The following is a 13,287-nucleotide window of genomic DNA, read 5'->3' as shown; positions in this document are numbered from 1 at the left end:
AAAGATTTATTTATTTATTATATGTAAGTACACTGTAGCTGTCTTCAGACACTCCAGAAGAGGGTGCCAGATCTCGTTACGGATGGTTGTGAGCCACCATGTGGTTGCTGGGATTTGAACTCTGGACCTTCGGAAGAGCAGTCGGGTGCTCTTACCCACTGAGCCATCTCACTAGCCCGTAGTGTGTGTTTCTAGTATAAGTGTGCATATGTATATAGAGTGCATGTGTGTGTGTATGTAGTATGTGTGTGAGTGTGCTTATGTATGTAATGTGTATATGAGTGTGCATATATATGAAGTGTGTGTGCTTGAATATATGTGTTTGTACTGTGTGTGTATGTATGTATGTAGTATGCATGAGTGTATGTATGTGTAGTGTATATGAAGCGTATGTGAGGGTGCATGAGTGTGCCTATGTATGTAGTGTTTGCCTGATGTGTATGTGTGTCGTGTGTATGTGTGTGTGAATGAAGTTTCTGTGTATGAATGTATGCACATGTGTAGTGTGAGTGTGCACACGATGCCTATGCATGCCTTGATACCTGTGTGAAGGTCAGGGGACAATCCTCAGGAGTCTATTCTTGCCGCCATGATGTGGGCTCTGAGAATCTGTCTCAAGTTATGAAGCCTGTAAGCAAAATGCCTGACAGGCGGCGAGGCCCCTGCTTCCCTACTTCACAGTGTTACTTTCTAAATGAGGAATCCCAACATTTCCTTCTTTAGACACTCTGCCACTGGAGCGTCCGCCAGTGAATGGCGGCTCTTCAGTTGCTGCCTAGGCCTAGGTAGGTTTGGCCAACCAAGCTGGCAGTGTTAGGGGTGGGAGAAGCGTGCAGGTGGACAGGTACAGAGCAGATAGCACAAAAATGAATAAGTAAAACTGACTGGCAATTCCGTGTTCTGCAGAGGGGAACACAGCCACGGTGGTTTTAATTTCCTCGTTCTCCTCAAGTACTTCTAAATTAAATTAATGTCACCACAAAACATGAAACTGTCTGAGGTGCCAAATGCCACTTCCACCCCACCCCCTCTCATTTCTTTTCCTGAGTCTCTAGTTCCTTTTTCTTCTGAGCCATGATGGCCCTCGTCTCTAAGCTAGTGAGAGAGTTTGGGCTTTGGTTAGGTGTCTGCAGCAGGTGGCAGCCATTCTCAGGGTTCCTCCGTCATGAGAGGGGTCAGGAGTGTTATGAACTATAATGCAGTGAGGGGGGTACCTGGCGGGCCCATGCCAAGGTATTCCCTGAGGAATTACACTAAGCAACAGATCTGGTATGAAACCTAACAGATCTGGTATAAAGGGGGCTTTATTGAGGGGAGGTTGGGGAGGGAGGACCTGGGCAGGGTAGAGGCAGAAGAGTGGGCATGTAGACAGAAAGACAGACGGGAACAGAGCCAGGAGGGCAAAGAAGCAGGGACACAGAGGACAGAAAGACGGGGGGGGGGGGGGCGGGGGGGGGGGAAGGGGGGAGAGGAGCGAGGTTTGGAAGACGTGGGGGAGGGGGACGGAGAGGAGGAGAGGGGGAGGGCGCGGTAGAGGGAGCCCTAGTGCGACGTCAGTCCTTTAATATGCGGCTCACACCTGGCGCACCTGGCCTCAGCAGCCCGTGACGTAAGCAGTTGCTAGGGGCCCCAGGGCAGGTCAAGAGAATCGCCTGTAAGCTAACAAGGAGAGTGAGGGAATCAACTCCTCCCCTGTGTTTTTCTGGCTGAGTTAAACGGGTCCATCCAACCCAAAGGTCAGTCTTATTTCTAGACCTTCCTATCGCAAGTCCTTTGGTTCTCTCCCTGAAGTCTTCAGCCTGCTGGGGTGGACGAAAATGCTCCTTTAAAAGTAAATAAATATAACATAAGTTGCATTTTATTTATTGTATGTATGCTTCCTGTGAGTGTGCATATGGCCATGCCTCCGTTGAATGGCTGGAGGTCAGAGACTAATAAATGAATGTGAAGGACAAGGTAAAGAAACGGTTCAGAGAGCACTGACTGCTCTGACAGAGGTCCTGAGTTCAATTCTCAGCAACCACATGGTGGCTCACAACCATCTGTAATGGGATCTGATGCCCTCTTCTAGTGTGTCTGAAGACACCTGCTGTGTACTCATATAAATTTAAAAAAAAAAATCTTAAAAGCACACCAAAACAAAACAAAAAACCCGGAAATAGCCACAAGTAGCCGCTCTGTGGGTGATAAGGAAAAGTTCATTTTAATCTGCCCAAGCTGTCTCTTGGGGAAAGCAAGGAGAAGGGAAAGAGGGAAATTATTCAGGGTTACCAGGAATGGGTACTGAGGGAAAGGGAGCCAGAGAACTGGAGTGTGGGGATTTGGAGGACTTCTGAGCAGGGGCTGAGGGAGCCTGGAGGCCAGCACGGCCCACCCTCTAAGTGCTGATAGGCACCACAGGAGTGTATCAATGGAAGAGCCAAATGTCCCTTCTTTAGAGATAAAGAGAATGATTGCTATTGGCAAGCGGGAGCTTGTAGCAGAATTTTAGCAGAACTGTTGTATCAGGCATGAATCTGGAGTGATGGTGCCTAAGCTTTAAAACAGCCTTGGGCCAGATTTTGTGGAGCCTTTGTGTAACTTAGTCTCCAGACATGTCTGGCAAACTTGGAGGGCTGTATGGCTGAGAATTGCTTAGGGGGTGTCTTTGAAGACATTCCCTAGATCAGATAAGAAGTCTGGGCATTTAGAAATTGACTTCCTAAAAGTCCTTGAGAAGTTGATCCCACCCCCACTCCCAATCCCCACTCCCGCCTCCCACTGATGGAGAAGATATAAATTCGTCCCGAAGTATCTTTCTTTTCTTCCAGTGATCCCTGGATCATCCCAAACCCAGAACACAGGAACAGGCTTCCCAAGTCCCCAAGGGAATGCTGGCTTTTGGATGTCTAATTGTCAGGATGTGGGAAAACAAATTCTTTGGACTGACAGTTAATTTGCTAGAGTTGGCCCTTCCTTCCTTCCCACCAGGTGGGCCCTGGGAATCAAACCCAGGTATCAGACTTGGTTGCAAGCACCTTTACCCGCTGTACCACCTCTCCAGGCAGAGAATGCCTCAAACCATCCATCTGTCTTTATGGCTGGATGCCCAGAATTAGAATGGAGGTTTTGAAAAACAAGAGATGGAGGAATAAAAGGCCAAATGGTAGGAAGTATATAAGTATTTTTGAACAAAGTAGGAAGCCAGGGGCTGAAGAGAGAGTCTTTTCCGCTTCCAGAGGGTTTCAGTTCCCAGCATTCTCATTGGCCAGCTCAAAACTGCCTAACAATCCAGCTCTTGGGGATCCAATACCTTCTTCCAGCCTCCACGAGCACCTCCACACTATCTGCAACACTAATGCATACAAATAAATTAAAAATAAAACAGAATAGCCAAGCAACCAGCTTCGAGGAAAGCAGTTGTCTGTCCACCAACCCAAAGCAGGTCTGCAGTTCAGAAGGGATTCACTGACACCCACCCAACAAGACATTGCCGAATGTCTGGACAGGAGCCATACCTAGCGTCGATTTGGGAGACTCCTTCACTGAAAATGGGTCATTCTTGGAGTCTGCCATCGGACGCCATTATTATCAGTGAAAACCACAACACTGGCCTCATAGAGAATAGAGATTCCATTCTGGGGCTGGCTGTGAGTGGCCTGGCCTGGGATCATGGATTCTGCTTGTATGTTCCAACAAAATGGTTTCCGGCCTTGTGGTGGTGGTGGTGCAAGTCTTTAATTCCAGCATTTTGGGGGGGGGGCAGAGGCAGAGGGATCCCTATGAGTTCCAGATCAACTTTGTCCACATAGTGAATTCCAGGGCAGCCTGGACTATGGTGGTAGAAACATCAGGTTCATGAGTGATGAATAATCTTTTTTTTTTTTTTTTTTTTTTTGGTTTTTCGAGACAGGGTTTCTCTGTGTAGCCCTGGCTGTCCTGGCACTCACTTTGTAGACCAGGCTGGCCTCGAACTCAGAAATCCGCCTGCCTCTGCCTCCCGAGTGCTGGGATTAAAGGCGTGCGCCACCACGCCCAGCTATGATGAATAATCTTGTTTGTCTGTCTGTCTGCATGATACACCTTGCTAAAGTGAACCTTATTTAAGGTATTGCCTCATTAGATTGGCCTTTAGCCATGACTAGGAGGCATTTTCTTGATTGCTAATGGATGTACCCAGTCCACTGTGGGCATACTATCTCCTAGGCAGGAATGAGAGTCAGGGGATGGTTTCTGCTTTGTGCTCCTGTCTTGAATTCCTGCCTTGGTTTCCCTCAAAGATGGGCTGTAACCTGTAGGCTGGAATAAACCTTTTCTTTCCCAGGTTCTTTTTGATCTCGGTGTTTATCACAGCAGCAGTAAGCAAATAAAATAGGAAGATCTCTGAGACGGTCTGATGGCATCCTTGGCTTCGGGGTTGGTGCAAATGGGTGATTTGTAAAGCTAGCATGTTCCCAGAGGTTTCATGTGATGGTCAAAGGACATTAGATCAGACACAGACTTAGGGAGGGAATGACTGTTCTAAGGGGCTAAATATAGCTTGGGATGATATGGTACTGAATCTGCACCATCCTAACTCTCTACAGTCATGAAGTCAGTCAGTCCATCAGCCTTGTGGAATCTTCAACATAAGTGTGGCTTTTTAGAGTTGGGGAACTTCAGTCCACAGAGCAATTTCAGAAGGAACAGATCTGGTTTGTGGCATTGCTGTGACTTTGATGTGGCCTTCAGTGGTGCTACAGCAGGAAACACATCCCAGGATCAATGCCAGCAGCTTGAGGAAGTCTCTTAATCTTGACGTCACTGCAGAAAAGAATTTTAGGACTGGCCAGCACAGAGCAGAGCCAGTGTTTGTGAAAAATGTCGGGAAGGGCTGACAAGATGGCACAGTGGGTAAAGGCACTTGCAACCAAGCCTAAAGATCTGTGTTTGATTCCTCAGCACCCAGATAAAACCCAAATAAAAGTGGTAAGTGTGCTGGCCTGACTGACACTCCCCACTGATGTGCTGGTATCTGCTCTGTGGCTTCCTGAGTGGGTGAAAGGGCATATGTGTCTGGTTTCAGAAGATGTTGCCACACTGCTGAGAGGAGCAGCCTGTCTTAGCAAAGCAAGTGATGACGTGTTTTCCACTTAGCTGCTCAAAATCGGCTCAATTCTTAAAAGTTTCAGATGGAAGCCAGACATGGTGGCACATGCCTTTAATCCCAGCACTTGGGAGGCAGAGTCCAGAGGATCTCTGAGCTCAAGGCCAGCCTGGTCTACAGAGTGAGTTCCTGTGACAAGGAAAGAAACTGTGGTGTCCTGAGTCCTGACTGTCATCTTTGAAGGCAGAAGGTAGATGATCAAAGAGTTCAAAGTCAACCTTAGTTATACAGCAAGTCTGCGCCCAACCTGGGCTACATGAGACCCTACCTCAGAAACCACAGTAGTAAATTTTAAAAGGGAGGAGAAAGATTAAAATAAGGGCTGGTGAGATGGCTCAGTGGGTAAGAGCACCCGACTGCTCTTCCGAAGGTCCAGAGTTCAAATCCCAGCAACCACATGGTGGCTCACAACCATCCGCAAGGAGATCTGGCGCCCTCTTCTGGAATGTCTGAAGACAGCTACAGTGTACTTACATGTAATAAATAAATAAATCTTAAAAAAAAGATTAAAATAAAATAGCAATGGAGTCTGCTTAAGACTCAAGAGTGTAAGATCTTTGCCTTAATTTTTCTTTTGCTTTAATTTTTTAAAAATTTTGTTTATGCAAATGTGTGTCAGCATATGTGTGTGCGTGTGCTTGTGTGTATGTGTGTGTGTATATGTGTGTATGTATATGTGTGTATGTGTGTGCTTGTGTGTGTGTATGTATGTGTGTGTGTGTATATGTGTGTATGTGTGTGTGTATAAGTGTGTGTATGTGTGTGCTTGTGGTATGTTTGTGCTTGTGTGTGTGTGTGTGTGTGTGTATGTATAATGACTAAGGAAGCCAAAAGAAGCAGTTTGATCCCCAGGAGCACCTTCTGCTCGCCCCGAGTCATCTTTCCACCCAAAGGCTCTCACATTTACTCTCCCAGACTGAACCTGTAAGGTCCCCAACTCACAAACCAGATCTTGAACCTGGGTAACAGTCTACCGGCCGCCTACACTGGGAACATTTTCTTTTTCTTTTTCTTTTTCTTTTTTTGTTTTTTTGTTTTTGAGACAGGATTTCTCTGTGTAGCCCTGGTTGTCCTGGTACTTTGTAGACCAGGCTGGCCTCAAACTTAGAAATCCACCTGACGGGCTGGTGAGATGGCTCAGTGGGTAAGAGCACCCGACTGCTCTTCCGAAGGTCCAGAGTTCAAATCCCAGCAACCACATGGTGGCTCACAACCATCCGCAGCGAGATTTGGCGCCCTCTTCTGGAGTGTCTGAAGACAGCTACAGTGTACTTACATATAATCAATAAATAAATCTTTAAAAAAAAAAAAAAAAGAAAGAAATCCACCTGACTCTGCCTCCAGAGTGCTGGGACTAAAGGCGTGCGCCACCACGCCCGGCCTCCTTTTCTTTGACCATTATGACTCAGTGTTGTTTCTCGAGAGTTTTCCTTCCTAACACAGGAAACAACCCTGTGATCTCACTTTAAAAAAAAAATCAAAATCAAAAACAACTTCTAAATTTAGAGCTTGGAGGTGAGGTCAAGTGATCCCAGCTCTGGGTGGGGAGGAATTCCAATTCAGGGTGACTGTCCTTTTGGGAAGAGTCTTTAGGACCCGGCAACTCTTATAAAAGAAAGCACTTAATTGAGGACTGTGGAGGTTTGCTTTTGCTGTCTATTGTGATGCTAAGTGAGGGGAGGCCCAGGACCTGGAGTCTGCAAGTAGACCCTCATGATCAGAGTTTAGGAATCTCGGATCTGAGAAGAACCACCAGGGAGAAGGTGAAGGAGGAGAAGCCGCCCTGGGTCACATGAGCTCAAGAAAGGATGGCCCTGAGCCAGGCAGTGGCGGCGCATGCATTTAATCCCAGCACTTGGGAGGCAGAGGCAGGTAGATTTCTGGGTTCCAGGCCAGCCTGGTCTATAGAGTGAGAGTCCCAGGACAGCCAGGGCTACACAGAGAAACCCTGTCTTGAAAAACAAAAACAACAAAACAAAAACCTTGGCCCTGAGTGCTGAACAGTTGGAGTTAAGAGCAGCCCAGATGAAACAGAGCAAGTAATAACTTATTATAGGAAGTAGATTCTAACAGTGAGGGTAGATATCTACCCAGCTCCTATTTAAGGCTTATTCTAAATATAAAGGTTATGTGTGTCTTTCATCCGGTAACTTCATGGTCCAAGGTGGAGGAGAAGGGTCAGGACTAAACATTTCTACAACAGGGAACTTGCTTACAGTTATGTGAGCCTACGGTGTGTGTGTGTGTGTGTGTATGGGTGGAGTGGGGCAATTCTCATTCAAACACTTGCAGCTAGCCAGTGCTTTGCAGTCAGTTCTAGGACAGCTGGACCTAGGCCCTGACTCAGAAACCAAGATCAAGGCTGGCGAGATGACTAAGTGGATAAGGGTGCTTGCCACCATGCCTGACAACCTGAGTTCGATCCCTGAGACCCACTTAGTAGAAGGAGATATTGGGGCTAGGGAGGTGGCCCAGCAGTTAAGAGCCTCCTGCTCACCCACAAAACCCCATCTGGGTACCCAGCACCCATTACAGGTGGCTCACAACTGCCTGTAACTGCAGCTGCAGGGGATCTGACCTCTGGCTTCCTGCAGGCTCCTGCTCACATCTGCACAAACACATAATAAAGAATAAAAATGTCAGGGCTGGAGAGATGGCTCAGCGATTAAGAGCACTCACTGCTCTTCCGGAGGTCCTGAGTTCAAATCCCAGCAACCACATGGTGGCTCACAACCATCCCTGATGAGATCTGACGCCCTTTTCTGGTGTGTCTGAAGACAGCTACAGTGTACTTACATATAATAAATAAATAAATCTTAAAAAAAAAAGAATAAAAATGTCTTAGGTGTGTAAGTGACTGTATGTGTGGTGTATATTCCTATATGTATATGTATATACACTGTTAGCACCTGTACGTGCACACGTACCTGTGCATGTGTGTGACATGTGTGAAGGCTCCTCTTTCTCTTGAGCCTGCTACTCTTCCTTGGTTATGTACTATGTATTCCTTAATGCCGCTCCCTTTCTTTTTTTTTTTTTGGTTTTTCGAGACAGGGTTTCTCTGTGTAGCCCTGGCTGTCCTGGCACTCACTTTGTAGACCAGGCTGGCCTCGAACTCAGAAATCCGCCTGCCTCTGCCTCCCGAGTGCTGGGATTAAAGGCGTGCGCCACCACGCCCGGCACCGCTCCCTTTCTTAATGCTCATGTTTAAATCTATTAAACATATTTCCTAATGCTAGCAAGATGGCACAGGGACTGGAGTTTGGAGTCCCAGCACAAAGAACACACCTAGATCCCTGGAGCAAGATGGCTGTAGGGTCTAGCTGGCTACTGAGTTCAAGTGAGAGGCCTTGTTTCAAAATTAAGGAGTGGCGTATGACTTTGATCCTAGCACTCAGGAGACAGAGGCAGGTGGATTTCTGTGAATTCTAGGCCAGCCTGCTCTATAGAATGTGTTCCAGGACAGCCAGGGCTACCCAAAAAAACCTGTTTTGAAAAAGCAAAAACCAAAAACAAACTATAAAAATAAAACCAAAAGTCAAAGAAGGTGGGAAGAGCAAGGACGACTCGGTGTCACACAGCATACACATGCACAGGTACATGTGTGCACACATGCTAACATTTACACATACAGACACACACACACACACATGCTAACACATGCTAAGAAAACAAATCCAAGCTTCACTATTCGGGTGTGATACCTAGGGTGTGATACCTAGGGAGTTCAAGGTTAGCCTGGACTCTCTGAGCTCTTGTCTCAAAAAAGAAAGTGAAGAAAGACTTCCTGCTTCTGGGAGAGTTTCTCAGGCTGGGATAGGCTGCAGGGTAAATATCATGTCCTGCTCTGCCTGGCACTCACCCTGTGTCACCTTGCTGGTCATTCTTGGTTAGGATCTGCTGTCAGCAGGGAGCTATAGAGTGGAAAGCCCTGAATTCCATCCCTGGTATCACATGAATTCAGTGTGGCGATCCAGCACTTGGGAACTGGAAGCAGGGGCATTAGGAGTCAAGGCCATCCTCTGCCAGGTGTACAAGAGAACCAGTTACAAAATAAAACAATGGAAGGCAGGAAGGAAGGAGACGGCCATCGCTGCAAGGACCTGACTCCAGCTCACTAACTCATATTCTCCACCCCAGTCCCTCTCCTTGGTGCCTCTGAGGGCAGATGGAGAATGGGATGGCGGAGCCTTTTTCTTCTGTTCTCAACTGTAGGAAAGTGTTAGAATTGAGACCCAGCGTTCCCGGCCCATCCTCCGCAAAGGTGCTAGCTCTGACTTCCTCTGGCCCACATTCCCTTCCAGTGACAATGCGCTCTCTCTTTCTTGCTCCTTTTCTTTTGAAAGCCCAGAGAAGATGAAATATACAGAGAACTACCCCATTGATGAATGAATGAATCACCAGGGCAGGTCTCCAGTTCGTTTTCTTCCCCCCTAACAGATTGAGTGAGGCTGGGTGATAGATATCAGCATTCCTCCCTTCCTGTCTGACCTCCCCTCCCTCCTAAAGTCGTGCATGTTCTCCTTTTTCTCGCGCCTGGGCTCTGTGACTACCAAACGGGAATCTCCCCGTTATGTTCTTGTTTGGTAGATGTTGGCTGTAGTGGTCGATGCTCTTCCTCCTGAAAGCTGGTGTCAACAGCCCCTAGGCTTCTCTGTTCTCCCTTTTCCCGAGGCAGGGAGAATTTATGGGGCATGAGGAGACCTGTAACATTCTCAGGATCTCTCCAGAAACTTCATTTACAAGGAATAGGCTTATACTAAACCTGCACAATCCATGGCTTCTGTGCTTACTTTATCGGACTAGGTTCCACCTGGGCATCTTCAGAGCAGTAGGGCTATAGAAAGAATTTCAAGCAGAGGCTGAGAATGTGGCTTGGATGTAGACTGCTTGCTTAGCCTGCATGATGCCTTCCGGTCCCCATCCCCCATCCCACCACCTGCCCTCTACTCCTGCTACCCCTCCCTCACCCCAGAAACCAGAGGTGGTGACTCATGCCTTTAATCCAAGTACTTGGTGCTGAGGGTGGTGGAGGCAAGAGGTTCAGGAATTCAATATCACTATCACCCGTTGGAGACAGAGCTGGTTGGGGCTACCTGAGAACCTGACTCACTCTCTGTCTCTGTCTCTGTCTCTGTCTCTGTCTCTCTCTCTCTCTCTCTCTCTCACACACACACACACACACACACACACACACACACACAAACACACAAAGACGGGGATGGGGGTTGGGTGAAGGGTGGCTGAGAACCTGAGCACCTCCCCCCCTCTCGCCCCCACCCCCCGCCACACACCCGGGCGGGGGGTGGGAGGAAGGGTGGCTTGGTGACGCAACTCAAGCCCTTAGAACACTTCCAGGAGTTCAGGAGGGTCTGACGCCCTCTTTGGGCACTCAAGTGCCATGCAGACGCACATTGATACAAATAACAAGTAATTTAAAGTAAAAAAATTTTAAAAAGTACAATTTAGAGAAAAATTTCTACTGATAAAAAGAGAAAACCGTGAGGAAGAGGTCTTGGATAAGTGAGAAGAGGAGGTGGGTGTGTAGATAGGGGCGGGGCTGGCAGAATGCTAGGGCGGGTCCAGTTCTGTGTGGGCGGAGACCACGCCTGTCTCAGTCATGCGTCTGGAACACGGATCCCGTTACCTAGCAGGTGCTTTGAGTCACTATTGGAATGCCTCCAAATTGTGAGAGCAGGCTGGAAATCTTTCTGTGTTCCCTGTGAAGTGAATCACAGTCGGCCATAGCAGGCCCGGAACTTGCCAGGGTTCTTCTGACCGACCGCCTTAGGTGTAGCAGAACTTTAGAAAAGCCAGCATTCGCTCACACTGCTGAGGATTAGGGAACAAACGCAGATTTATAGAGTCTTCTGGTTTAAACCTCCAACAGACATCACTAACAATAAAAGTGCTCCCTTTTGGCATTCACAGTGGCAGACATCACTGCCTGATGATGCCAGCACACTCAGGGAGCATAGCCAATTTCCCAGAATTCTTAATACAGTAAGCACTCTTTAAATACTCACTACGGGTCTATTAAGGATAGTAGCAAGGGGGCTGGTGAGATGGCTCAGCGGTTAAGAGCACCGACTGCTCTTCCTAAGGTCCTGAGTTCAAGTCCCAGCAACCACATGGTGGCTCACAACCATCTGTAAAGAGATCTGACTCCCTCTTCTGGAGTGTCTGAAGACAGCTACAGTGTACTTACATATAATAAATTAAAAAAAAAAAAGAGGATAGTAGCAAGGGTTGAGAGCATGAGCTGGTCTTACAGAGGACCCAAGTTTTTAGTTCCCAGTACCCCATCTGGTGACTGGCAACTGCCTGTAATTCTAGCTGCCAGGGACCCAACATGTCCTCCGAATTTGCATGAGCACTGTACACACACACACACACACACACACATGCACACGCACACACACACACACGATTAAAAGTAAAATTTTTTTTTTTAAAAAGTAGATGTGAAAACTGAGACTGAGGCGAGGGGCCTGGCGAACAGAAGGACCTAAGTATGGACATACGTTGGCTCCTTCATCCACTCACCTGCCCTTAGACCTCGTTTCCTGAGGAGATGTTGACAAATATCCAGTCACCCCACTAAGGGGGCTGATGACATACCAGCATGTGGGTACCACCATGGTCCAACTCGATGAACCAATGAGTTGTATTGGATTACTTACAGGACTATGCATGGGTGAATGGTCACTTATAGGAGCAGAAATGACACAATGACAGCTTCGTCACTAAGCCCACCCCACCATGACTGACAAGTCACAAGGCTGAGAATCTGAGCACAGTGCACAGCTGGCAGGCAGCCCACGTGGGGGAGAGTGTCCTCAGGCTCAGCTGGTCTGAGAGTGAAGGAATTCTTTTTAGGCATACATTATTTGTAAACTACTTAAAAAAAAAGATTTATTTATGTTTATGGTTACACTGAAGCTGTCTTCAGCCACAACAGAACAAGGCATCAGATTCCATTACAGATGGTTGTGAGCCACCATGTGGTTGCTGGGAATTGAACTCAGGACCTCTGGAAGAGCAGCTAGTGCTCTTAACCACTGAGCCATTTTTCCAGTCCTGTAACTTACTTTTCTAAGGGTTCAACCTCTCCTCTAGCCCATCCTTCAGTAGAGGCAGTGGAAGAGAAATGTTATTAGGAGATGGGGGAAGTGGACCTGTTCAGCAGTAGTTCTTTGGGGGCGAGTTTGATCTTCTTTGTCAGCAGTTCAGTCCTGTAGCCAACACCACGTCCGAATCAGCAGCTGCAGACCAGTCCTCTAAGCAGGCAGACACCACACAGGGATCAGCAGCTATAGACCAGACCTTTCAGCAGACTGACACTAGGCATGAACCAGCAGCTGACTTCCTCCCGAAGGAACTGTTAGGCTCGTCAACTAGCCTGCTGTTGAAACGGCAAACTGCCGCCACAGGAACCTCATGAGCAGTTCTTGGGTGAGCTTCTCTTAATGGCAGCTTAGGGAAGAATAGCAATAGGCAGAGCAAACCAAACCAAACCAATGCTCAGTGCTCGTCTCCCACTGTCTGTGGGGTCATAGCTATACTCCTGCATCACGTGTCCTTTCACGTGTCTGCTTTAACATGCGTGCCCCAGCAAAACATCACTTGCCGGAACCAACTTTCCAGAGAAACCAGAAGTTTCCACTTCAGACCTTAATGTGTCGATACGCCCCGGAAGGAGGGGCCTCGCGGATCTGTCCGTTTCAGGGACTTCCTCTGTTCACTTCCTGAGCTTACAGAGATCCTCGCAGGGTGGGTGGGTTCTTATTTCCCTTTGCCCTCAGGAGCCTCTCTTCAGACCCCGGCTTCTGTCCCAGGGACTCAGAGTCAACCAGGCAGGACTGACACCACGGAGCTGTCACTCAAACACTGACTGACACAGCAGTGCTGCCGAGTTATGGAGGAAGGGGTCTCTAGGTGTGATAGGCTTTTTCTCTCCCGAGGTGGAGTGGATACAGACTGGATTGGACCAAATTAAAAGTAGGTAGAGTCAGGTTTATTAGGCATTGCTCCTGGGTAGGTTCATCAGTTCCGAAGAACAAACACCCTGGCTAAAACGGGGAAGTTTTATAGACTATAGGCAAAGGGTTGTGGCCACATGTCAGCCTTAGGCTGGGTTTGTGTCCAAGTACGGTCAAGAA

The sequence above is a fragment of the Mus caroli genome, unplaced genomic scaffold (assembly GCF_978045245.1).
Source record: "Mus caroli unplaced genomic scaffold, Mus_caroli_1 scaffold_8, whole genome shotgun sequence".
Lineage (NCBI taxonomy): Eukaryota > Metazoa > Chordata > Mammalia > Rodentia > Muridae > Mus > Mus caroli.
Note: the sequence above shows the minus strand (reverse complement) of the source record.